The 25,656-nt window shown below is 38.6% G+C and overlaps 1 protein-coding gene across 3 annotated transcripts in view; it reads right to left on the bottom strand.

The window, feature by feature from the left end:
• il1rapl2 (interleukin 1 receptor accessory protein-like 2) overlaps nucleotides 1-25,656 on the bottom strand; it is a 446,491-nt gene that overhangs the window by 140,749 nt on the left and 280,086 nt on the right. The gene's annotated exons all lie outside the window — the stretch shown is intronic.

Below are 25,656 nucleotides of genomic sequence, written 5' to 3' on the forward strand. Positions count from 1 at the left end.
TAGTGACATTAACATACTTCAAAACTTCTCTCAGAGTTCTTGAGGGGAGAGACACATAAAAAGTGAAAAACTCCCCGTAAAACCTCAAGTTCCAGTTATTGACGTGAACTACTTGACATCACAAAAATAACACATATATACAGTCTGTGTTTCTAAGGCAAGTCAAGCACCCTCAAATCAATCTGCGTGGGTCTGTTTTGAGCAGATTTGTTTATCCATCCAAGAGTTAACTACAACAGTGATGAGTCATTCCTCCCTTTGTCCAACACTGAGACTCTGTGTGAAACAGTCTGAGAGCTTTTTTTCATGGTGAGGACAGTGGGTAGACCCTTTAGTACTGTTTTGTTGGCATGCAGAATAAATTACAGACCGTACAACCTCTAACACATAAAAAAAAAAAAAAAAAAAAAAAAACAATTTCATAGGCAATGAAACTGTAAACGAACAATTCTAGCCAATATTTAGACAATGGTGTAATCATTTTATTGCTTATGGCATATTTTGGCCACAGACAATCCTCATCCCAGGTGAAAAATAAAACTGTAACGATCTGCTTTACACTAGCTACTTCCCTTCACTACACAATTGAATACAACTAAGAGTAAGATATGGTATTTAGTTTAACTGAATGACCAATTAGTTAAATATATAAACCTAAATATCTGTCCTTGTCATTACTGAAGTTCCATCATTAGTCAAAGTACAAAACCAGGATCCTTGATTAAGGTTGTGACTTATCAAGGATCCACCCATATTTGTATTTGATATAGAATAACAGCAGACGTAACAGCATGAGAGCAACACACTGTCTGGCTAAATTGTCTGCTTCACTCTCTAAACCTTTCTCAGCAAATATTTTCTGCCATGACATGTAATGGTAGGAAAAGCACTAAAATGTCTAAAAATGGCTGTTATATTCAAGTGTCCCAACAAGCTTTGACATCCTTCATTGCATTATTTACACCTGTGCTTTAAAAAGCCTATTTTTGGCAGAAATTGTTATTGCAAGGGACCTCTTGGCTTTAAAAGAAAATGTTTTGGTATTGTTGAATTTTAAAAGGAGCAAGTCTCAGCTTTAGACTTGATATGTCCTCGTTGGCATTTTTAGGATACTGATAGTTGTATGAAATGTAGCAACCCCTTATGTTACATATTATATGACTAATGGGTTAAGATTTCACAACATTTAAATATATGGTGCCACATAGCCATTGACAATTTTGACAATTAAAATTTATTTTTCTGTTTTGTGCAATAAGAAAACACTCTTTGTACACCCCTACTAACGTACAATTTAAATAACATCTTTCAGATGATAGTTTTGGGGATACAATACCCTTACCACCTTCAATAAGCAAACCGTTTTCAGTTGCAGCATGCTGCTATTTTTTGTGAACAGGATCTAAAAGGAGCGTCCCAAGGACCAAACAGCCACAGTAAAAGCTGGCATCTAGTTGATGTATACAATTAACCATTTATTTTACTCTGTAATGTCATTGCTACAGACCAGTTTTAAACCTGTATTTCTAAAATCCTTGAAAAAGTTGTTGCATATCAACTTTGTGATTATTTACAAAGGAATGGTCTGTTTGGAATTTTTCAGTCAGGCTTTAGAGTACATCATAGCACAGAAACAGCACTGGTGAAAGTTACAAATTATCTTCTAATAGCCTCAGACAATGGACTTGTCTCTGTACTGGTTATTCTGGACCTCAGTGCTGCTTTTGATGCGATTGATCACACGATTTTATTACAGAGACTGTCAAATGTTACGAGGATAAAAGGAACTGCATTAAACTGGTTCAAATCTTACTTATCAGATATATTTCAGTTTGTTCATATCAACAACGAGTCTTCCAGACAAACATGAGTTAGCTATGGAGTTCCACAAGGCTCAGTGTGAGGTCCAATAGTTGTCAATTTGCACATGCTTCCATTAGGAGATTTATGTTGTTAAGTTCTGCTGTAAGGACTTTAATGTGTTAAGTGACATGAAATAACCTGTGTTGTGATTTGGTGCTAAATAAATGAAATTTAATTGAATTGAATCATCAGGAAGCACTGCATAAACTATCTTTGCTATGCAGATGACAAGCAGCTATATCTTTCTATAAAACCAGATGAAACAAATCAGATAGTAAAACTTGAAGCCTGTCTAAAAGACATAAAGGCCTCGATGACCAAAAACGTCCTGCTTCTAAATTCAGACAAAACCGAAGTTATTGTACTTGGTCCTAAACACCTCAGAAACTCTTTCTCTAATCACTGAGTTACTCTCGATGACATTGTCTTGGCCTCCAGCACCACTGTGAGGAACCTTGGAGTAATCTTTGATGAGGATTTGTCCTTTAGCCACCAGGTAAAGCAAGTCCCCAGACTGCCTTCTTTTATCTATGTAATATGAGTAAAATCAGGAAAATTATTCCTCAACACGACGCAGAAAAACTCATTCATGCATTTATTACTTCCAGGCTGGACTATTGTAATTCCTTACTGTTAGGATGTCCAAATTACTCATTAAAAACCCTGCAGTTGATCCAAAATGCTGCAGCAAGAATACTGACGGGATTTAGAGAGAGATCATATTTCTCCAGTTTTAGCTTCTCTTCATTGGCTTCCTGTTAAATCTAGAATATAATTTAAAATTCTCCTGCTGACTTACAAAGCTCTTCATGACCAGGCTCCATCTTACCTCAGAGATCTTATAGAACCACATCATTCTGACGGAGCACTTCGCTCTCAGTACGCTGGTCTACTTGTGGTTCCTAGAGTTTCCAGAAGTAGAATGGGAGGCAGAGCCTTCAGTTTTCAGGCTCCTCTCCTGTGGAACCAGCTCCCAGTTTGTGTTTGAGGGGCAGAAACCCTCTCTAGCTTCAAGGTTAGACTCAAAACTTTTCTTTTTGATAAAGCTTATAGTTAGGGCTGGCTCGGGTGGACCTGAACCAACCCTTTGTTATGCTGTTATAGGGGGACCTTGTTATGCACTGAGCTTGTTTCCTCTCACTCTTTCACTCCCTATACACTCATATATCACCATTACATCTCATTAACTTCATGATTTTTCTCTCCCATAGTTTTTGCTTGTTGTTTGTTCCCTCTCCATTCAGTTCCCTTGTCGCATAGTTTCTGTTCTTTCTTTTGCAGATGTCCCGTCATGGAGCTGCATGTCTCTGCTCTGCGATTGTCAGCCCCACCGACAGTTCTTCTCTTCTATCTCTATGCTGTCCTTTTCTCTCTCTGCTCTCCTCTCACCCCAACCAGTCGAGGCAGATGGCCACCCACCTCTGAGCCTGGTTCTGTCGGAGGTTTCTTCCTGTTAAGAGGGAGTTTTTCCTTCCCTCTGTTGGAGGTTTTTCTCCCTTAAAGAGGAGTTTTTTTTCCCTCCTACCTTATGTGGGAATTGTTGAATTGTTGTGTTTCTCTGTATAATGTTGTAAAGTTCTGCTGCAAGGACTTTAATGTTTTAAGTGCCATGAAATAACCTGTGTTGTGATTAGGCGCTGTGTAAATAAAATTTAATTGAATTGCTCGTTTTACAGCTTGTTAGTCAGTCCCCAAGAGGCCAAAACCAAAATCAATAAATAATACAGAATAAATGTTGCTATTTTTGGGACACAGATGCAGCATATTTTAACTCAATCCTGAACACTACCTGTTCTTCAACTTCTTACTTTTTCACACGTGCTACAATTAACATGTAGCTCCAGATTGTTGCTTTTGTGCAAAACCAGAGCTGTAGCAGTGACCTAGAAAACACTGTGGACTGATGAGAAAATGGGTGTTTTCATTTGTATTAACGTGACACTGGAGGTTAGATCTCACATTACATCCTGCTATCACGTGCTACCGTTTGTGTTTGAGCTGAATTATCTAATGAAATAGAACGAACAAACGTTAATGCTTATTTTGATGTGCATGATGCAACGTGCTTTCAACATTTTGGATTTGAAATCTTACAGCAGCTCAAGGTGATTCTGATTGTTTGCACGCACGTGTATGTGTGCGTGTGGGCAAACGATCTGTGTTCCCCCAAGGTCACCTCCAGACACAAAATGACACATTGATCTCTGTGTTTCTTTCCCTCTCTTTCTCTCTCTCTCTCTCTCTCTCTCTCTCTCTCTCTCTCTCTCACACTCACACACACATTGCCCAAACCACAACCCCTCATCTAAGTGGATTTAAACCACTTATCTCATCAATGGTCGTGTGTGTGTGTGTGTGTGTGTGTGTGTGTGTGTGTGTGTGTGTGTGTGTGTGTGTGTGTGTGTGTGAGTGTGTGTATCTTTCGGGGGATACTGGGATTTCTGTCGTTGACTTAACCAAGACCAGTGATCATTGAACTAGAAGCCTGGAAAGCTTTTTATCCATCCATCCCTCAGTGTCTCTCCTCCTCATCAATCTATCTCCAGCCTGCAGCATCTTGTTTTCTTCTCCGGTGATTCCGTTACATTTCCCCATGTGCTCTCCCTCTGTCTGTCTGTCTGTCTGTCTGTCTGTCTCTTCCTCACACACAGACATCATCCTGTCATTTATAAATACTTTATATTTATTTTCACTTTTTTTGTCTTCCATGTGACAGATAGTGTTGATTTTGTCAACACCAAAACATGCATTGATCCTTCTCCTTCCATGTTAATAACAAGGACACAATGTAATTAAAATTAACCAGTGGACAGTATGTATTACAATTGGCATCAACTAATAAAAATGAAATGGTAACATGAGCATTCTGAGTAATTAATTACCCTTTTTATGTGGTGTTATTGAATGACCTGTATACAGAACCACACATTGTGTGCCCCTGATTGGTTATGTATAATACAGTGGCCAAAGCTGTGTCAACACCGATGGTCTAGTCAGAGAAACACATTAGCAAGGCACGACGGTACCATCTCTGTAGCTCCGTCCTGGTCTACACAGGTAGACTACACATGTCTACACATGCGTTCAGGCACAGTACTTAGTTGTCGGTTGCCTGCAGTTTGGCAGCCTTCAAAGCCTATTACACTATCAGAGTAGTTAAGCTCATAAAATGTCAGAAATAGACTGTAAGTGTAAAACTATGCTTCAGATCACTGTGAGCAAATTATGAACTGTTACGCCACCTGTATAGACAGCTCCATTAACCGAAATAGGAGGGTACCTGTATTTGTTCTCTCAGATGCACGTGAGGCAGATGAATCAATAGATGTTTACGATGCTTTCTGTGTAGACCAGGGGTCTCCAATGTTTTTTTCTGAGAGCTACTTTGACCAAATTAAAGTGTCCAAGACCGAGTCATGTTAAGTAACATTTATTCACATAGCTGAGCTCCACCCAAACTAGCCGAAGAGGTAAATGTGAATGTTTTTTTTCTGTATATATTTCTTTATTGTTTTGAATTGAGGGGGGAACCCAGTTTGAAACTGAAGGGCTTTTAATTTGAAGTGTCACGGTTTTCAGCTTACCTGCGTTGTAATTTTGATCTCTCACTCACTCAAGGACAGACACTCACTTTATAGCTCCCGCCCTGCTGTTGCAGTCCAGCCGAAAACATGGAATTTATTTTATTTACCTAATTCATGAACATCTGTTTCTTTCAAGCTCAGTGTGAGAGTCTCTGGTGCGTTGTGCTGGCGTTTTTCCTTCCTCTGATCTCTGGCAGATAGCTAGCTGGTGAACATTAGGGGGTATTTAGCAGCTCAGGTGCACCCCGTTTGCCAATTATCATTACACATCTGTCTTAAATAAATGGTTTAGCGACGGCACATTAAACATGCTGGTAGGTTTTGGAAAGCCATATACCAGTTTAACAGTAAAATGGTGTTGTGAAGACCTTTGTCTTCACAATCATCAACACATGTTGCATGGTGTACATGAGAAGAGTCCATATGAATGGTATTCACGACATCAGATCGCAACATTTTATGAGTGGTAGCATGTTTGGTGACGTTTATGGAAATGGCAGAGGCCATGAAAGTAAATGTTTCATGCTAATCTAATATGTTTGTAATTATGATATATTTAAAATATAATTTTAGTCATGCAGTGTTTCTTCATAAACTTTATGATTTTTGGATTTGAGGAGAAAGTTAATCTTCCCAACGAGCTCATCTTTTCCCTGTGTGTCTTTGCATTTACTACATTGCATAACCTGCCTGTTACATTGCTAAATTGTTATCTTCTGTGGCTTCTAGACCCCGTCCACGTTGCCATTGCCTAACAACTGTGTTTTTTTCGACTTTAACACTTTTAACACCAAGCATACGGTGCAAACAACTTTCCGTGTTGTAACCACGAGCTGACGAGTTCTATTTGAAGGCAGCAACAGTCGCAGTTTGGTTAGGTTTAGGCACCAAAACTACTTAGTTAGTTTGAGAAGAAGGTCACAGTTTTGGTAACAGTTAATAAAATGCACATTATGTTACATACTTCACAATAGTGATATTATGTATGTTGCATTACTTAAAAACTTTGCAAACATTAACTTAATCATCTGAAAATAACCAAACAGACACAAACATTGGTTTCCTCGGTACAATTCCTATGTTTGATCAATCCAACCACCCTTGATCCTTACTCCTTCCTCTTTACTAAAGCCACAAGAGGTCACAATTACTATATCCTAGTCTATAAAATGCAGTTACCCCCCCAGGTTCAATAGACCCCTTCAAACCCATATATTTAGGACAGATGGGTGATGATAACCACCTATTCAATAGTCTTATAATAGTTAAAAATCACCGTTTACCTCATTATTTTGAAATTGTGACAAGGATTTTGAATACCATCAAAAACACGGGCTCTTTTTTTTTTCATTTAAACTTAGAGATACATGTATGCGTGACACAAATATTAAAATGATGTATTGTAGTGAGAAACACAGGCCGCCAGAGGTAAGTCATGATACAGGCAACTGGCAGAGGAGGCAGGCAGCCTGATGGCGAGTGTCAGTGGGGACACAACAGTCCTTGTTTGGGGATATTTTCAGCTCTGATGTACAGGTAAGCCAGTGATCAAGGATGATGCTGTGTGTTTTATGTTAAACAGAAATTTCAAGTATTCCTTTTATGATGGAAAAACACAAATTGATGATAAAATGTATTCATTCTTACAGGAAATGTAGGAAACAACATATTTATTTGGACTTGGAAATTACAGCCTTGCAGTCTAGTCTTTTTGTGCTGTTGCATTTAACTTGATTCACACTACAACTTAATTTAGGTTAAATGTATTTAGTGCCAAGCAGATTTGCAATATAGACTATTTGTGTAACTGTGACTTCTCCTTTCAAAATTATGTTTTATCCTGAATACCAACATATACCCAGATGAAAAGACATTGATAATGTCTATCATGATAATGCTAATGTTGCTTTAGTTCTGCTGGATGTAAAAGCAAGAAGCTGCTTACACATTCACCATAATATTTTATGGTGCAATGATAAATGAATGGTGGGTTAACAGATGCACAACATATCAATTACCTCTGGTTTAACGTTGCCTGGATATTTAGCTGCTCATCTTAAGCTTGTCCCAGAGTGTTATTATTATTTCAGTGCCTTGAGTCTCCACTCTGGCTTTCATACCTGACTTGCCAAACAATGACTTTGTCCCTCGTCTGATGTAAAGTAATGTAGATCGCACTCGCTACTGATTTGTGATTATGTACAATACACGTGGCTCATGTGTTAAACTTCCATGCAGTATCAATACTAGCATGGGATGAAATATCTGAATTGAAAGAAATCTATGTCCTCCCTCGCACAGGCACCATTACAAAGGCCCTTTCTAAAGCGGAAAGGGATTTTATGTTAAAACACTCTTTTATATTGTCGCTTTGATGATTTTGTTCTACATTTCCTTGCCAGTAATGCACACTGAACTGCGATGCACTGAAAAAGAGAGAACGACCGTATCTTTCTCCTGTCTCCCTCTCTGCTGTGACCTTCCACATCTTTTCATTGTTGAATCAGCTTTTTTCATTGTCTCTCCATTTCTGCCTGTCTAACTAAGAAACCGGAAGCCTAACATTAAATGGTAAAAACAGCATCTATGTAAAGAAGAATGTATTATGCATATTTCACCATAAACATGATGATTCAATTAGAATGCGACGCAAACGCTGTGTCAGAAGCATTTAGTACATGCTGTGCAACTCTTACGAATGCAAATTGTGTGTCTGTGTGTGGGTGTGTATTCTTATCTGGTGCTTTGTGGAATATATTTAAATGCTTGTGTTTGTAAAATGTCCCTGAAGTTAAAAACATTTAAGTTTTTAACTGCACATTTTGATGCTGTGCTGTACGTTGCTGACAAACATCTCTCTCACCCTAATATAACAAAGTTACAGTATCGTGATTTTGGAAAATAGATACCAAAGTAATTTTTTAATTGCTTTTGATTGATTTCCCTGCAGGCCAAACAAGTACTAATCATTTCTGAATGTATTTGGGATTATTGGGGGAGGAAGAACTCAAAGTCTCTATAAAATGCATATCGAACAGATTCAACCAAACCCAAGTAAACTTTATTTGCTTGAAATATTCTAAGAAATATAGGAAAACACTAATTAAAGTTGTTAAAACCATTTAAATGTGTTTAACATCACAGCAGTTCCAGTAAATGTCCACAGCCTCGACGCTCCATTGTAAATAAATTAATTTGTTTCCTTGCCATATATTCTGGAAACCCTGTTCGCATGACGGTTCGCTCACCCACTCTGAAAGGTGGACTAATCTGCGACGAGTTGAAGTGCGATGATTTTAAATACAAGCATTTACCTTTACTAAAGGTTTGCATGTTTAAAATCATGTGCAAACTTCACACCACCTGCAAAAAGAAATGTCCAAGCTGATCTAGTGATGACGTGCAGTGATGATTGCGTCTTTTAAATAACACACAGTGTCCATTCTGTATGTTTGACAGAATGCATATATAATATAAGGCGTTTCTGCATGAACGTGCAAAATACTGGGAGGGGAAACAAATAGATAAATTTAGTACCAGCAATGATATTTACTAAAACTGAAAGTAGAAATAGGAGAAGTGATTTTGTGTCTTTTTTAGTACGACTGAAAGGCATGTATTAATCAGGTGTGTACATTGGGCGAGACAGCTGCTCTTACTGTGGTGAGAAGGAGATGCGGGGAAACCAAATAATATGCAGAGAACGTGGTTTTCCACCTTTGGGAACATTTTTGATGTCAGAGGCAAAAAGTATTCATACATATCTGTGGTCTAGCAATGATTTTTGGGTTATTGAATGAACTAAATGATAATATAAAGCCAATAACAAGGAACAGCCACGCAATTCTTACGACTCAGCATTTTGTTGCCTGTGAATCATTCCAGCGTATCGCTGCAGGGGTATCCCAATCTCGTTTTTCAGGTGTGCTTGCCCAGGTCCTGAATGCTTTGTCCATCAGAAATCACCAGCTTCAGCTTCCTGAGCACTCGCAAGGCACTAAATGAAACCAAGTCACCTGCTCATCACAGAAAGAGCTGGACCTGCTGATCACTGTTTGTTGGAGGATCTCATCCACCGTCCCTCCTGTTTTATTGGCCCACGTTATAATATTAAGCCTTTTAAAAAAAGATTTGCCTAATATCTTGCCATCTTCTCAAATTCATCTTTTCATCTTTTTGTTTTCCCCACGGCATTGACTTTCTTGCTGATAATCTAATTTATAGCTTTTTGTTTTTGTTATATTTCCTAATTTCATTGGGATCAAATTTCCTCTTCCTTTTGCGGTCGTTTTGTTTTCTGTCCAAACTGTCCATGGTTGGAATCACTTTAACACAAGCAAACACCTCACTTAAATAGAGCGATTTGCACCTGATATCAATGACGCAATTACTCTTCATAAATACTTTTGGAATAAACTCGCAATTTAGGACCCTTTATTTTAGATTTTAGTAAATCCGGCCCAGAATGCGCAAACTCTGCACTGATGTTGCACTCTGCTCACATTTGGGGAGCATGTGTGTTTACAGCATGGTGAGCTTTGGCATACAACATGTGTCATATAGTTGTCAATGCTAATTGGTGAAAGACAGCCCCCAAAATTAACAGAAGGTCTATGCCTATTAGGATGCAAAGACTGAAAACAATCTCCAATGGAGCATGGCCAGCCCTATCTATTCATAGAGAATTTAGATCTGGTAATACCAAGACATGCATTTTCAGCATTTCACCCTGATTTTATGATCCTCTGTGATTTGCAAGTAGACATTTAATATTAGATGGTGTTTATTCAGACAAAACAGTGATGCTGGTTATGAAGAGTGTGAGGTTTCTATTTAAATTCACATTATTTATTTTTCCCATCATGGAATTTAGGCTGCATGTATCCTTAATGTAAATGTATACCTCAAGCCAAAGGTGATAAAAGCTTCCTACCAGCACATCTAAGTGTCACACATTAATACATTACATATCTTTTTTTTAACTTCATCCAAAAAAAAAGAAAAAAAAGTGAGTGCGTAAATTCTATATTCATAATATAATAAATTTAACAGATGATTGTTTGGCCCAATGCTGCAATTTCCTAGAATATGCATTGGTTGCCTATATCATGTTGGCATTAAGAATTTAGGATGTCGTTACAGCAAGCATAGCCAAGTGTTTCCTCCAGTCTCTAGAGTTTGTATCATGTTGGCTGATGCCTTCATCAGCATTGTGGAACTTTAGTGTCCAACTCGAGACAGACAAATTATAAAACCGCTGTTGCCACATAGACGTCATAGCCTACCATTCATTTATCATTGCACCATAAAATAGCATGGTGAATGTGTTCGCAAGCAGCTTCTTGCTCATACATCTAGCAGAAATAAAGCAACATTATCATTAGGATTGGCATAGTGTCTTTTCATCTGGGTATATGTTGGTATTTAGGATAATACATAATTTTGAATGGAGAAGTCACAGTTACACAAATAGTCTATATTGAAAATATGCTTGGGACTAAATACATTTAACCTAAATTAAGTTGTAGTGTGTAGCCTAATCCATCACTACTGTTGTGGTTGTAAAATTGTGGATAAATTGTTTTGAGTATCACAGCCCCGTGAAATGACTTATTTCACAATCATAATTTGATTAGTTCAATCTAATAACATTTGGAAAATCTCAAAGAGCTAGTTTGGCCAATAGAGGTCCCTGGTTTGCATGCTCTGCCCGTAGAGCATGCCCACAATGCATTTCTCTGGTCCGCACTGCAATGTATCCCTGGACGGCAGATTTAAAATCTCTGACTGTGTCGTCCTGCAAGCGAGCTTTAAAATAGGTAATTGGTATTATTTTTTAAAACTTCACATCTTCATATATAGATATATATTTTTTTGATAACGTGTATGAATAACCATTATGTTAAATCCCGTTAAGAAGGGCATCTAGAGGGTGTAAGTGGGATAGCAAACATATTTACCCACATCACATGACAAGATAACGCAAGATACATCTTTAGCACTAAAAGTATATTCTTACAATTATATTTTCCACGAATTTCCCACAAAAAAAAATACTAAATCCCTCAGGAAGATAAATGCTGTTAATGGGACATCTTAGCCTTGCTCTGCTTAGCTGCTGATGTGAATATCTGTCACGAGGAAGGAAAATATTTATGTGGCACAGGATTTTTTTTTTAAGCAGACAACAAAATAGCTGCAAGAAACAGAAATGAAAAAGGGTCTTGAAATTCTGAATAACAGAGGCAACACAGTGCTACAGATTAGATTGTGCGTGGATGGTATTTATGGTTCATCTTGATCTTATTAGAGATGTGTTTGCATTTCATGGCCCAAGGTTATTTCATTCTTATGAGACGTGCACACTTTGCAGGCCAACAAAGCAGCTTTAACAGCACCGGTGTTAATTGGGATATTAACAGTCTAATTTGTTTTCAACACATTTTCTGTAGCTGGACTCGCCGCTGTCTGTAAGAAAAATAAAGTCTTACTGTGTGATTCAGAGATGACAACAAGATTATTACATCCACACAAATAAAGGCACCCTTTTTGCCTGTAAGGAAGGCAGAAATTAAAGGGTCCGTTCACTCTATTAACAAAAGCAGGGACTACTTGTCAGGAAAAGCTGCTGTTACATCACTCATCATGATGTATCTGGCATGATTTGTATTAAGAGGTATTGCAATCTGCATACATTTGCTGTTATTTAAGAAATTGTTTGACATTTTGGTTATGCTTATTTGATTCCTTGCTGAGAGTGACATGGGAAGGCTTTCTCTCTCTCTCTCTCTCTCTCTCTCTCTCTCTCTCTCTCTCTCTCTCTCTCTCTCCTCTCTCTTGCTCGCTCGCTCGCTCGCTTTCTTTCACCTTAACCAATGAAAAAGCCAAGGAGCTGCCGTGCAAGGTGCAGGCTGGACTGTGTATCGGAAGCAATGTGGGATTCTCAGTCTTGCCCAAGTACACTTAGATGTTGACCTACAGCCCTGAAGTCAGTGAATGGCCTCCTCTACCACCATAGCCATAGCAGCTACAGCCCCCCTAAGTAAGATAACTGAAGCATTTATCTTGAGAAATTAAGTGTATTTCCACGAATCTTGAATTAGTCCTTACATCATGTTCAAAGTGTACACCCCACCCTTTATCACACCAAAGTGTGTAATACACCATCAGTCCATTACAGCATAGTGTCAGTTACACATTTCGTCCTGCCTGGGAATGAAAACCGCGTGGTTCGGTTCAACAATAATCTCTGTTTGGGTTACTCACAAAATAGACTCGGTTATGGTAAGGAAAGATTTCTGTTATGAAATCCATGTCACTTTATCATAGAGTCAATCCCCAGTCTCCTTGGCGAAAGTCTTTCAATCTTTAGGCACTTTTGTTTATTGTCAAATGATCTCCATCACATGACCTTTGTTACATAACCTATATCACAAAACCTCCTTCCTTGACCCTGGTCATACGTATATGTACAAGGCAAGCAAAACATGAACTTGAAACAGTATGCTTTGGTGGATTGACGGCTGTATTACATGCTACTGGGCTGACAGATCAGTTGTATAAAAATTGTATGTAAAAAAAAAAAACATGTTTCTCACGCGATTTTATTATCTAAGAATTTCATATTCTTGTGAAATTAACTATAGTTAAACAAAATTCGCTCATAGTTGTCTATACGCGTGTCCTTTGCCGCTTTAGGCAGGTCTCTTGTGACAAACCTGTTTTGGCAAACATGCCTTACAAATAAATTTGGCCTGAGTTGACATTTTAATGCCGGTAAAATCTGTCCAGTAAAGCTGTATCCTGTCTTCTTGGCAAAGAATGAGGTGAAAAAAGAGATTTAAAAGGTGAGAGGAAAATTTATGGCTGCCATTCTGCGTCCAGTGTGAGTGGCTGATGTTCATAACCCTTTTTCTTATCAGCAAGTTTCTACGCTAAGCTCAAGTGTACAGACACATACAGGACTGGTGTGTGTGCATCTGTTGTCTGCTGGATTGTTATTTTGTAACTTGGCAAAGAAAGTGTATCCTGGTGTTCCCAGACTATTGCTCACAGCTTCAATTTTCTTTATTGTATAGTCTGGAAATCCTGTTCACATTGATTTCTGCTCAGCTACTCTGAAAGGCTGGCCAATCAGTATCTTAATGCAAAAACATTGAAGTCAAGTGTTTTTTTTCTAAATATAATTGCAGCAGTGGTAGAGTTTTGGCACATACCGATGGTCATTAACCGATTGGTTAAGGGCTCTTCCAAAATTCCCCTGAGATCTGTGGCCATTATGATGCAACAAATGGAAAACGATTCTCTATGGAGAGTGGCCAGATGCATAATTTCATGCAGTGAATTTAGGTCTGTGAACACCAGGCTAAAGAGAGGGTAGAATTGGTCTCCTTTATTTGCAATTAAAAACAGCAATGAATATAACATGGGATTTCACTCTCACCACTGTGTGGCGGTGTGTGTTCATGACTTCCTGTGTGCATTTATTTAGACGAACAAGAAATGTGTTGTCATGGGAAAATAGATACCAGGTGTGAGCAAAAACATATTTTGACTGGAAAAAAAAAAAAAAAATCACCTGAGAAAATCACTGGAATCGGCAGAAAATGAAATAACTTCAAATTGCATCATATATTGGGAAATAAATAGTTAAAGTTACAGATTCAAAATTAAGCACCAAATTTATTGGATTTTGTTTCCACAATGTTCGAGTTGAAAGTGATGTTTGAGGCTATTAAAGTGGCTTATGCATCATTATTTATTGCATATATGTTGAGGCCACGATTACCTTCTTTCTATCGTTATGCTCTGGTTATAATTTGATGGGACTATCATTCGTCTTTTACAGTGAACACAATCACTTCCAATGTGTCCTCAAGCATGCCACCATTACTCAGAGTGCTCTGTACTTTAGCTGACTACTATTTGAGTGAGGTGTGGATCTGCTAACCCAAAAAAAACAAAAAGAAAAACATTTAATATGCAAAATGATCCATAAATGATTCTCCAAATCAACTTGTAACCCACCATATCCATCCCATCAATAAATCAGGCTCACCCTCCCTACAATTACCCTCCTATCATCAGGGCAGGATGCTGGAAGGTGCTTTGAATTATGGAGCTAATAGAGGGGGATGTATCCTGGCCAGCAGGCAGCATGTTTATACCTGGACGGAGCTGCAGATTAATTTGACTATCAATCTAGCTAACAGGCAGAGAGAGAGAGAGAGAGAGAGAGAGAGGACACCTGCACATGCTGAGACACACAAGCATGGACACATTTCTGTGCATGCAGGTATCCAAACACAGGCTTTTACAGTAGATATTGATATATGCGTTAGCTTAAAGCAAGCTGTATTATGTCATTGGGGTCTTAAATTCTGATTAAACACAGCTAATTTCAATATTTATCTTAAAAATAACTGACCAAATGTCAGCCAAGTATGTTAATTTCTTATTTTAACTTTAATGATACTCTCCATGAAAAGAAATATATTATTTTTTTAAGTTTTGGCTCCTTCAAAAATGTATGAATAATGGTGAATGCAAGTTTGTGTTATTTTATAATATATCTTTGAGCCATAATATATCTTTGAGCCATTTTTAAAAAAAAATAAAAAATAAAAAAAATCTAGAATACATCAAAATGCACTGGAGCTTCATTAGAAATCAATTCATTATTTTGATAATTACACTTTCCAAACAATAAACACAAACACACTCTTAAAGAAACATGCTAAAAGCTATTGTCAGCTCACTGATGCGATAACATTGTTCTATCCAGAGTGTATATGCATGTTCCACTTGAATGACAATATTCTTTTATGTGTAAAGTCAGCAACCTTTACCTGTGAAGCACAGATTGATATATGTCACTACCGATAAGCAGCAATCTTTGACCATTTGTACCAGAAATAATATATACTTAAATGATTACTATACCATACAGTACATATATTGCAAAATAGAAAGAAAAAAAACAAAATATTAAACACAGGCACATTATTGACATGTTTGTTTTTATGTTTTACCAGATTGATAATTCTCGTAGTTGTGGAGCTATATTGAAATGCACTGTAACCACATGTCCAATGTAAACTAAGAAAAAAGGCATCTACATGATGAAATCTCATGATTAAGCAGTTGTTACATTAGGGCTCCAATCCTGTTATTTCATGAGGCAAACAGCATTACCAACAACATTTGCAAATAATTAAATTAGCAAAAAGTAAATGCTTAATGTGCTTCATGCTTAATCTGGAGTCTTTGCCCTGGAACATTTGCCTACTTTGGTAAATCAATCACTAGTGGCTGCATTATTGATTCCATATGTAGAACGTGGACTAATATTAAAGGTTGCATTTTGTAGGAATTAAAATGTCCCTTTATTTTCTGATAATAAGGCAGGCCATGGTGCTATATAAATATTATGAAAGTTTCAAAATGCACAGTGTATGGAGGAATGCAAACAGCCTGTTTTCAGCGACTGTGCAGTTTTGTTTGAGCAGTTTGGACTTCTGCAAGTTGGCCTTCAGCACGGTCCACCGTCCAAACACAGTGGTCATGTTATCATGCAGCCAGTCAAAAGGCAAGATACTTGATATCAATATAGTCTGGAAGACAGACTCAAAACAGTCTGGTCTTGGTTGAGCTCCGGAGAGAAGCATTAGAGAGGAACTGTTAAACTATGATGAGATGTTTTTTTGGTACTTCAAATCACAAAAAATATGTCAGCATGAAAAAAAAAAAAAAAACACTGGAAATGTATAAAATATTGAACCTGTAAGAAATATAAATGGGTTAACTACCGGGCTGGACTATAATTTTTGTTTGTTAATGGCATACAATGAAATGATTGATGTCCAATGGACTATTACCTTCATTTAACTTTGTATTTTCTACTGGTTATAAATTAACTCATGACCATGTAAAAAGTAAGTAATGGGGGAATTAGCTTGTGCTACCCAACATGAAAGCCGCTCTGTGTGAGAGTAAAGCAGTGTCTGGAGTCACCTGGCCAAGGTGACTTCATTTAGTGTGTATGTGCCTTGTGTTCATTATTGAGCACTACTGAGTGCATTTTCCCCCAGGTTGTTGTGGAAGCTTGGTTTTCTGTGAAGTTATTCAAGTGCTGGACTGTTCAAGTTCAAGTACTTATTTTTATAATCATATATACATGATACAGTATAAATGTGTCTCTGTATATGCTTCATATGCCTGCACTGTAATGTACAGGACACTTCCCTGTACTTAAAAGCAGGCTATTAATTTAGCAGTTTATGTAACTACACAGCAGTATGCTTTCTGAAAGGAGGTCAAAAAACAAACATCTGATTGCGTATGTAACTTATTTCACAAAATCAGTATTTCCATTTTTACTAACTCAGTTGAATAAAGGTAAACGGCTGAGTATTTCACCTTTGTTAGTGCTACAGAGTGCCACGTGATACAGTCTTGTTAATAGCTTCACACGTTTCCACTGATCAACAGTTGGTGGTAATGCACAAAGAAACACTGTAATGTGCCAGCGAAGTAAAAGGAGAGGACTCCTAACCAGTGAGCTCTGATGCAAACAATACAGAATTGAAAATGCTGCAAATGTTTTATGAAAAGGGGACTACATTCAACAAAGGACCTGAAGGACCTCAGTTCTGGTGAGAAACTGAAAATAAATATAACTTTACAGGGTACCTTTAAATGCAGCAATGTCAGCCGGGAACAGTGAACTATAGTGGTAATTAAAGCTGGGTTAAATGTCAAGATAGGAAAAAAAATACTTTTTATGCTTCCCGTAAGTCAACAAGCTGTTGGCTGTCACCTTACCAGACACCTTGGGCTTTTGGGAAATTGAAATGGAAACAAAGACTCACAGATTTTTACCCCAAAATCAATCAGTCTCTCCTAATACAATGGAATTTTGTCTTCACCTTGTTTTCCAGGTGTAACTCAATCATAAATAAATTACATAACGACATAATGACAAGGTGATATACTGTATAGCTTTATGGATAATAGGATAATTTCCATGGTGTTGCCTGCTTTTTGCAAATGAAGACTGGCAAGATAAACATTTGCTGATCACAGATATTATTTTGGTCATATTTTACAGTATTGCACTACACTGAACAAAATGGCACACTTAGTGTTGAGGTTTTTGCATGCTCATACATTCTATGCCAGTGTCTTCAGCATTTTAAAATAATAACAATAGCAAAATAAAACAGTTGAATATAACTAGATATTCCATCCATATTGGAGAATTCAGCACCTCAACATTTGTGCCAACATTCCATGGCAATGCGGGAAGCTTCTTGTTATGTAATGAGGCACACTCATAGAGTGTGGAGGTGGTAGTACATGTCCATTTCTCATCACAGATCTTCAGTTACCTTATTAATGAAAACCCATAACCACAATCTTGCTTTAACCTTATCCACATGTTTTAACCTTAACTAAACCCGAACCATAGTAGATTAGCTATAACCACAATTTCCCTGTAAAGTTGCCATGAACAAACATTAATGTATAAATATGTTCTTCTCTCAATATCACCTTGCACAGTCTCATAATGAGTTTATAAGGTTTATCTGATGATCACTAGTTTAATCTGTCCTTATTGCCAGATGAAATCCACTGATTCAGCACCGATCTCAGCCTGCCACAGATGATGGAACATCTCCTTCAACTCCATCTCTCTCTGACTGAACATCTGGTAAATCCAGCCAGTCGTTCGGGATTACTATTCACTCGAGTTTGGTTCACTCCCTCCAACAAGCATGCATTAAATCTGGTGTTTGTGTTTAATGATCAACTGTAGTGTCATTGAGCATGTTACATTGGTCATGTTGCTTTCTATACAACAAGGGTCTTTAACGTTTTTCAGGCCAAGGACCCCCAAACTGATAGAGATGGAGCAGGGACCCCCTACTATATATATTGTATAAAATTGTGTTTTATATTAAACTGGAGGAGTGCAGGAGGCTTGGAGGGACAAGTCCACGCTAGTCTCGTTCTGTGAGTGAACCGGTGCCCAGCTTGAGAAAGCTGCTGTGTGTCGCTGAATGTGTGCATTTCTGACTGAAAGATAACATTTTCTGCCTCCATTTATCCATTCGCTATAATATGTTGGATTCATGTTAATGTGTATTTAAAGACATTTAAATTTGTGGAAATGTTTTTTTGAAAAGAAAATGTAAAAAATTAAAAATTGTCTAAACCAAACATTTCACGGACCCCCTGCAGACCCCCTGTTGAAGACCACTGCTATACAACAATAGGGGGATCAGGTCTTATGTGTCTGACTAGGTCTCTCATATCCTTGTGTAGAAACTGATGGTGGAGCAACCAGGATGCACAGTAAAAACATGTAAAATGGCCTAAAACACTGGCACAGCTGGTCTTCAACCAGCCAAAAACAGCACAAGTCACTTTACTTAATTGCTTATTCCTCTTCGCCAGCTTCATGTCACAGCTCACATTACATTTAAGTCACTAGTGCTATGAGTGGCCACCAGCATGGCAACCAGCTACCTAAACTTCATCATTCGGGTTTATGAGCCCTCTTGTTTACTGTCTGCACATGAACAACTCAACCTAACCATCACTGCAAGACAATGAATATCACATCTCCAAATTCTTTTTCAGTTCATTTCCATGGTGGTAGATAGATTTACCAAACTCGATTTGGTCAAAATAACCAATATCTGTCCTAAAATATGCTTAAAGGCTAAGAGTGCCTCCCCTTGGACTTTTTAGTGACCTGAAAAAAAAAATGTCTATGCACTTATGTGTTACTCCATGGACTTGCAAGTTTATGTCAGTGGTTTTGCATAGTCACTTATGTCAGAAGTGAGGCTCCATGGCTTTGATTGTGCTTCTTTTATACTTCACTTTGGACAAAAGCATCTGCCAAATGAATACATTTAAATGTAGAAACCCACTGGGCCACGAGGAATGACTCAGTTAGAGCATTTTAACAAAATTGTATGCTAATTCAAGGGGTAAAAATTTAACTTTAATAAGTGATTACACAGATCAGTGTCTTCCTGAAGGACACTGTGAGGATCAAAATACCACCTTTGCTTTACAGACCAGTATTTCCAACACTAGACACAGAGCTTGCTTGGTTTTCACTCCGTCTCCTCTGCCCTCCTTTCTACCCAGTCTTAGCCGCTTCCTCCATATCTATACCAAGTCAGACTGTATTTGAGAGCACATTAAAACCCCTTCAACATCAAAGTTACAAAACCATGTTTTTTTTCTTCTTCTTCTTCTTTTTTTTTTTTTAAAGACTGGCTCGGGGCAGCAGGCATTGGCTCAAGTTGGCATGCACTGGCACATGTTAGCCCACACTGGCAAAAGAGTGGTACCGACTCAATGACTGCCAAGTCACTGAGGACTGCCAAAGAAACTTCAAATGACCGTACTCTACAACTCTGCTCCTATTTCCCTCTATATTTTACTCTGTTACTGCCATTGTCTTTTTCACTCCCTCTGTGTCTCTTCATCTCTTTGTATCTTTCTCTTTCCACTCGCTGTCTTTATCTCCTGCTTGGAGTCTGTTAATCTGATGAAGAGAAAGGTTAAACATTTGGCTGGCATTACAAAACACCCTTGTGACAACTTTGTGTGTGTTTCTTGTGTGTGTGTGTGTGTGTGTGTGTGTGTCCACAGAGTGAAGGATTTATTCTCTAATGCAAAGAAAGCCAGGTGGTTCATCTTACCAGAAAACATGATAGGGGAATAGCTGAGAGAGAAATAGCAGTAGACAGACATATATGTATTAAGGGGAGGAATGCAGCCTTTTATTTGACTTCACCAGCAACTGCAAATATGTGAAACTGCTTGTGGAATTGTGCATACAGTGGTGTGAAAAAGTGTTTGCCCCCTTCCTGATTTCAACAAAAACAAAATGAAGACTTTGGAGTGGCCTAGTCAAAGTCCTGACCTGAATCCTATAATTCAGCCACATTGGAGGGTTTTGGAGCACGAACCGCCTTTTTAAAGTCATGCCACAGCATCTCAATAGGATTCAGGTCAGGACTTTGACTAGGCCACTCCAAAGTCTTCATTTTGTTTTTCTTCAGCCATTCAGAGGTGGACTTGCTGGTGTGTTTTGGATCATTGTCCTGCTGCAGAACCCAAGTTGGCTTCAGCTTGAGGTCACAAACAGATGGCCGGACATTCTCCTTCAGGATGTTTTGGTAGACAGTAGAATTCATGGTTCCATTTATCACAGCAAGTCTTCCAGGTCCTGAAACAGCAAAACAGCCCCAGACCATCACACTACCACCACCATATTTTACTGTTGGTATGATGTTCTTTTTCTGAAATGCGGTGTTACTTTTACGCCAGATGTAATGGGACACACACCTTCCAAAAAGTTCAACTTTTGTCTCGTCAGTCCACAGAGTATTTTCCCAAAAGTCTTGGGGATCATCAAGATATTTTCTGGCAAAAATGAGACGAGCCTTAATGTTCTTTTTGCTCAGCGGTGGTTTTGGTCTTGGAACTCTGCCATGCAGCCATTTTTGCCCAGTCTCTTTCTTATGGTGGAGTCATGAACACTGACCTTAACTGAGGCAAGTGAGGCCTGCAGTTCTTTGGATGTTGTTGTGGGGTATTTTGTGACCTCTTGGATGAGTCGTCGCTGCGCTCTTGGGGTAATTTTGGTCGGCCGGCCACTCCTGGGAAGGTTCACCAATGTTCCATGTTTTCTCCATTTGTGGATAATGGCTCTCACTGTGGTTCGCTGGAGTCCCAAAGCTTTAGAAATGGCGTTAGAACCTTCTCCAGACTGATAGATCTCAATTACTTTCTTTCTCATTTGTTCCTGAATTTCTTTGGATCTCAGCATGATGTCTAGCTTTTGAGGATCTTTTGGTCTACTTCACTTTGTCAGGCAGGTCCTATTGAAGTGATTTCTTGATTGAGAACAGGTGTGGCAGTAATCAGGCCTGGGTGTGGCTAGAACAATTGAACTCAGGTGTGATAAACCACAGTTAAGTTATGTTTTAACAGGAGGGGGCAAACACTTTCTCACACAGGGCCATGTGGGTTTGGATTTTTTTTTCTCCCTTAATAATAAAAACCTTCATTTAAAAACTGTATTTTGTGTTTACTTGTGTTATCTTTGACTAATATTTAAATTTGTTTGATGATCTGAAACATTTAAGTGTGACAGACATGCAAAAAAAAAAAATGGAAATCAGGAAGGGGGCAAACACTTTTTCACACCACTGTGTGTATATATATATGTATATATATAATATATAATATATATGCATATATATATACACACACACACACACACACACTCATTGGCTACTTTATTAAGTACACCTTGCTAGTACCTGGTTGGAACCCCTTTTGCCTTCTGAACTGCCTTAATTCTTAATGGCATAGATTCAACAAGATGCTGGAAACATTCATCATGCAGTTGCTGCAGACTTGTCGGCTGCACATCCATGATGCGAATATCCCGTTCCACCACAGGTGCTCAATTGGATTGAGATCTGGTGACTGTGGAGGGCCATTGGAGTCCAGTTGTCATGTTCAAGAAACCAGTTTAAGATGATTTGAGCTTTGTGACATGGCACATTATCCTGCTCGAAGTAGCCATCAGAAGATGGGTATTCTGTGGTCATAAAGGGATGGACATGTTCAGCAACGATACTCAAGTAGGCTGTTGCGTTTATACAATGCTCAGTTGGTATTAATGGGCCCAAAGTGTGCCAATTAAATACCCCCCCATCATCACGCCACCACCAACCTGAACCGTTGATACAAGGCAGGATGGATCCATACTTTCATGTTGTTTATGCCAAATTCTGACCCGACCATCTAAATGTTGCAGCAGAAATCGAGACTTGTCAGAACAGGCAACTTTTCCAATCTTCTGTTGTCCAATTTTGGTGAGCCCGTACGAATTGTAGCCTCAGTTTCCTGTTCTTAGCTGACAGGAGTGCTACCCGGTGTGGTCTTCTACTGCTGGAGCCCATCTGCTTCAAGGTTTGACATGTTGTGTGTTCAGAGATGGTCTTCTGCATACTTTGGTTGTAACGAGTGGTTATTTGAGTTACTGTTGCCTTTCTATCATCTGGAACCAGTCTGGCCATTCTCCTCTGACCTCCGGCATCAACAAGGCATTTTCGCCAGGAGAACTGCTGCTCACTGGATATTTTCTCTTTTTTGGACCATTCTCTGTAAATTCTAGAGATGGTTGTGCGTGAAAATCCCAGTAGATCAGCAGTTTCTGAAATACTCAGACCAGCCCGTCTGGCACCAACAATCATGCCACGTTCAAAGTCACTTAAATCACCTTTCTTCCCCATTCTGATGCTCGGTTTGAACTTCAGCAGATCGTCTCGACATGTCTACATGCCTAAATGCATTGAGTTGCTGCCATGTGATTGGCTGATTAGATATTTGTGTTAACGAGCAGTTGAACAGGTGTACCTAATAAAGTGGCCGGTGAGTGTATATATTGCAGTCAAGCATCACTGTAGTGGTTGTCTGTTTTTATTGTTTGTATTGTTACATATTTATACTTTTCTTGTTTTATCTTATTATTTTTGCACACGGAGGGACTGTGAGAAACAATATTTCGATCTCTCTGTATGTCTTGTACATATAGTGAATTGACAATAAAGTTGATTTTGACTTTGACTTGGTTTTAAGATGAGATAATGATAGAGAACCTTCAGCAGACAAACAGCAGTTTTTCTTGAGTAGCCAACCAGGCATTAGCCTTGCAACCAGTCACCAAGCCATTAGCAAAAATCTGTCATTCCTAAACATATGCTGTTTGTCATTGCCTTCCAAAATTACTAATACAAGCTTTTTCTCATCTACCACCATAAACAAGTTTTTTTACAGACCACGAGGTTGTCACAAAAATGCCAATATACACCTTTTTGTCTGGTTTAACCCTGACTTACTTAACTTATGTTCATATGATTAAATCAACATGTTCGCACATAACTTGAAATATCAGCAAATTGTTCTTTGACACAGCATTTCATTCAAACATTCACTCTCACCATACATTTCTGCTTAAAGTAACTAAGCATGATTTAAAGGATATGTTTGGCTCTGTGCTTTTGGTTTAACATGGGAAAAGTCAAAAGATACAATTGCATGTATTGCAAAAGTCAAAATGAGAACCCTATTTACATCCCAACATACTTGGAGAATAGCCTCAAGTACTCAGAATGTACCGAACAAGAACTTAACTCAGGAACTCAAATATAAACTAAAAGTCACTATCATGTCTGAGGAGCTGTGAGGCAGAGGGGAACTTATTTGATAACAGATTTAAGAAATAATGTTTGTTATGCAATGCTCACATAATAAACATCAGAAACATAATTATTTCTACTTTGGAGCAACTCTGCTCTTTATTTACTTTTGCATGTCTCCTTGGCGTCAGTTCTGTACAGCCAACGCAAAGAAGCCTTAGAGCTCCAGAGTACCTGACTCCAAAGTAGTTACAATATGCTAAGTGTTTTACGTATATCTGTGTTTGATTTAGAATATAGTTGTGAATCAAGTTAACAAGCAGTAAATCAAGTTTTTTTTTCTCTTGTTTACTCTGCAGCTTCCCCAGTGGTCATTCCATTTATCTCTTCTATTTATTTTTACTAACTGAAACTCCAAAAACATAACTTTTCTCAAATTACAAAAAAATACAGTCTCTTCTACAGGGCAACCACTGCATGCGTTTTGTTTTTGTAAATTGAAATACATTTTGGCAGCCCAAGCTCTATGTTTGATCAATGAAAAACATGAAATGATCTTCAGGTAGCGCCTGGTCTGCTTAAAAGTATGTCCCTTGAGCAAGGAAGCACCAAGATCAATGGTTGAGCAGTTACATTTTGACATTGCTTCCCACAAATAATACGGTTCCTTACTTCCTGAAATGGAAATTAAAACAAACATTTGAACAATCAATCAATGCAGTCGTTTTTCTGACAGGAACAGTCTTTCCATTAACTCAGACAATTAGCAAGACAGTCAACCAGCCAAAGACAGCCGGCACAAACAGCCAGTACTCCAGCCGATCAAATAGTGAACCATGCAGTGTGAAAATTAGCGCACCAGTCAACTCCACCAAATAGACAGCTAGCCAATCTGCCTGTAACCCTGACAACAAAGCGACCAATCACCGACCCCACCAAACCAATCGCCTTGCCGAGATGTCACCAAATGAAAAAATCACCCAACTACCCAGCCAGCCAACCACACACTCACTAACCCAGAACAGAGCCAGCCTTTCAGCTAGCTAGCTACTCATTTTCCCACACAGAGAACATGTTACATTTCCATCTAATGTGATGTGTTGAAGGGAACAATGGGCAAAGCCAGAGGCATGAAATCTCTCATCTCACAGTACCTTGTTCACTATCTAACACTTATTATTTTTGTTCGCTCAGAGTGTGTGTGTGTGTGTGTGTGTGTCTCCATCTACTTTTTGATTCCTTTTCTGCCACACAGAGAAAATTGAGTGCCGCAGGATAGAGGTTTGGTGCAAAGTCTTTCTTGCAGTGTTACAGCCTCAAAAGTAAACTGAGACCTCTCACTGTGTGTATCAATTTCTCTCTAAGTGATGGTTGTGTATGTGTGTACACTGTTGTCTTAATCATAGTGCATGTATGGAGGGTCTTGGGCAGTCACTGCATACCCTCTCCCCCTACTGAGGTCCTTTCACCTGCAGAGAAAATTGATTTTTGCTTTTTTTTTTCTCCTCCACTCATTTCTCCATCTCGCTACCTTTCTCTCATCTCTGTATAATTCCATCTTCTCTCTATTGGTTGTCCTCTATTTTTCTTTATTTACCCTCTCTCCCCACCCCTCCAATTTAACTATTTTCTCCTTGACTCTCTTTACCCTCTTCTCACTCAGTCTCTTTCCTACCCACCTGCTTTCATTTCTTTTCACCTTCTCCCTCTGCGCATCTCTCTTTCTCTGTACCTCATGTCGCAGACAATGTTATTTTCCAGTTATTGTCTCCTGAGAGGGAATGTCACTCCACTTTTAATGCTTGGTCACCTTTGGTTTTATAACAGTGTCTCGAGGTTGCCTTCTCTTTGTTGCTCATACAAACCCACACACTACAACACACACTGGAGATCTGCAGTGGTTTGGAAATCAACAGGTAAAAGACAGATCCCAGCATATCCATTATGACATGCAAAATATGAACTGCAGT

This window comes from Embiotoca jacksoni, unplaced genomic scaffold (assembly GCF_022577435.1).
Source record: "Embiotoca jacksoni isolate LCO1_2020_lvr unplaced genomic scaffold, fEmbJac1.0.p SCAF_5, whole genome shotgun sequence".
Taxonomy (NCBI): domain Eukaryota; kingdom Metazoa; phylum Chordata; class Actinopteri; family Embiotocidae; genus Embiotoca; species Embiotoca jacksoni.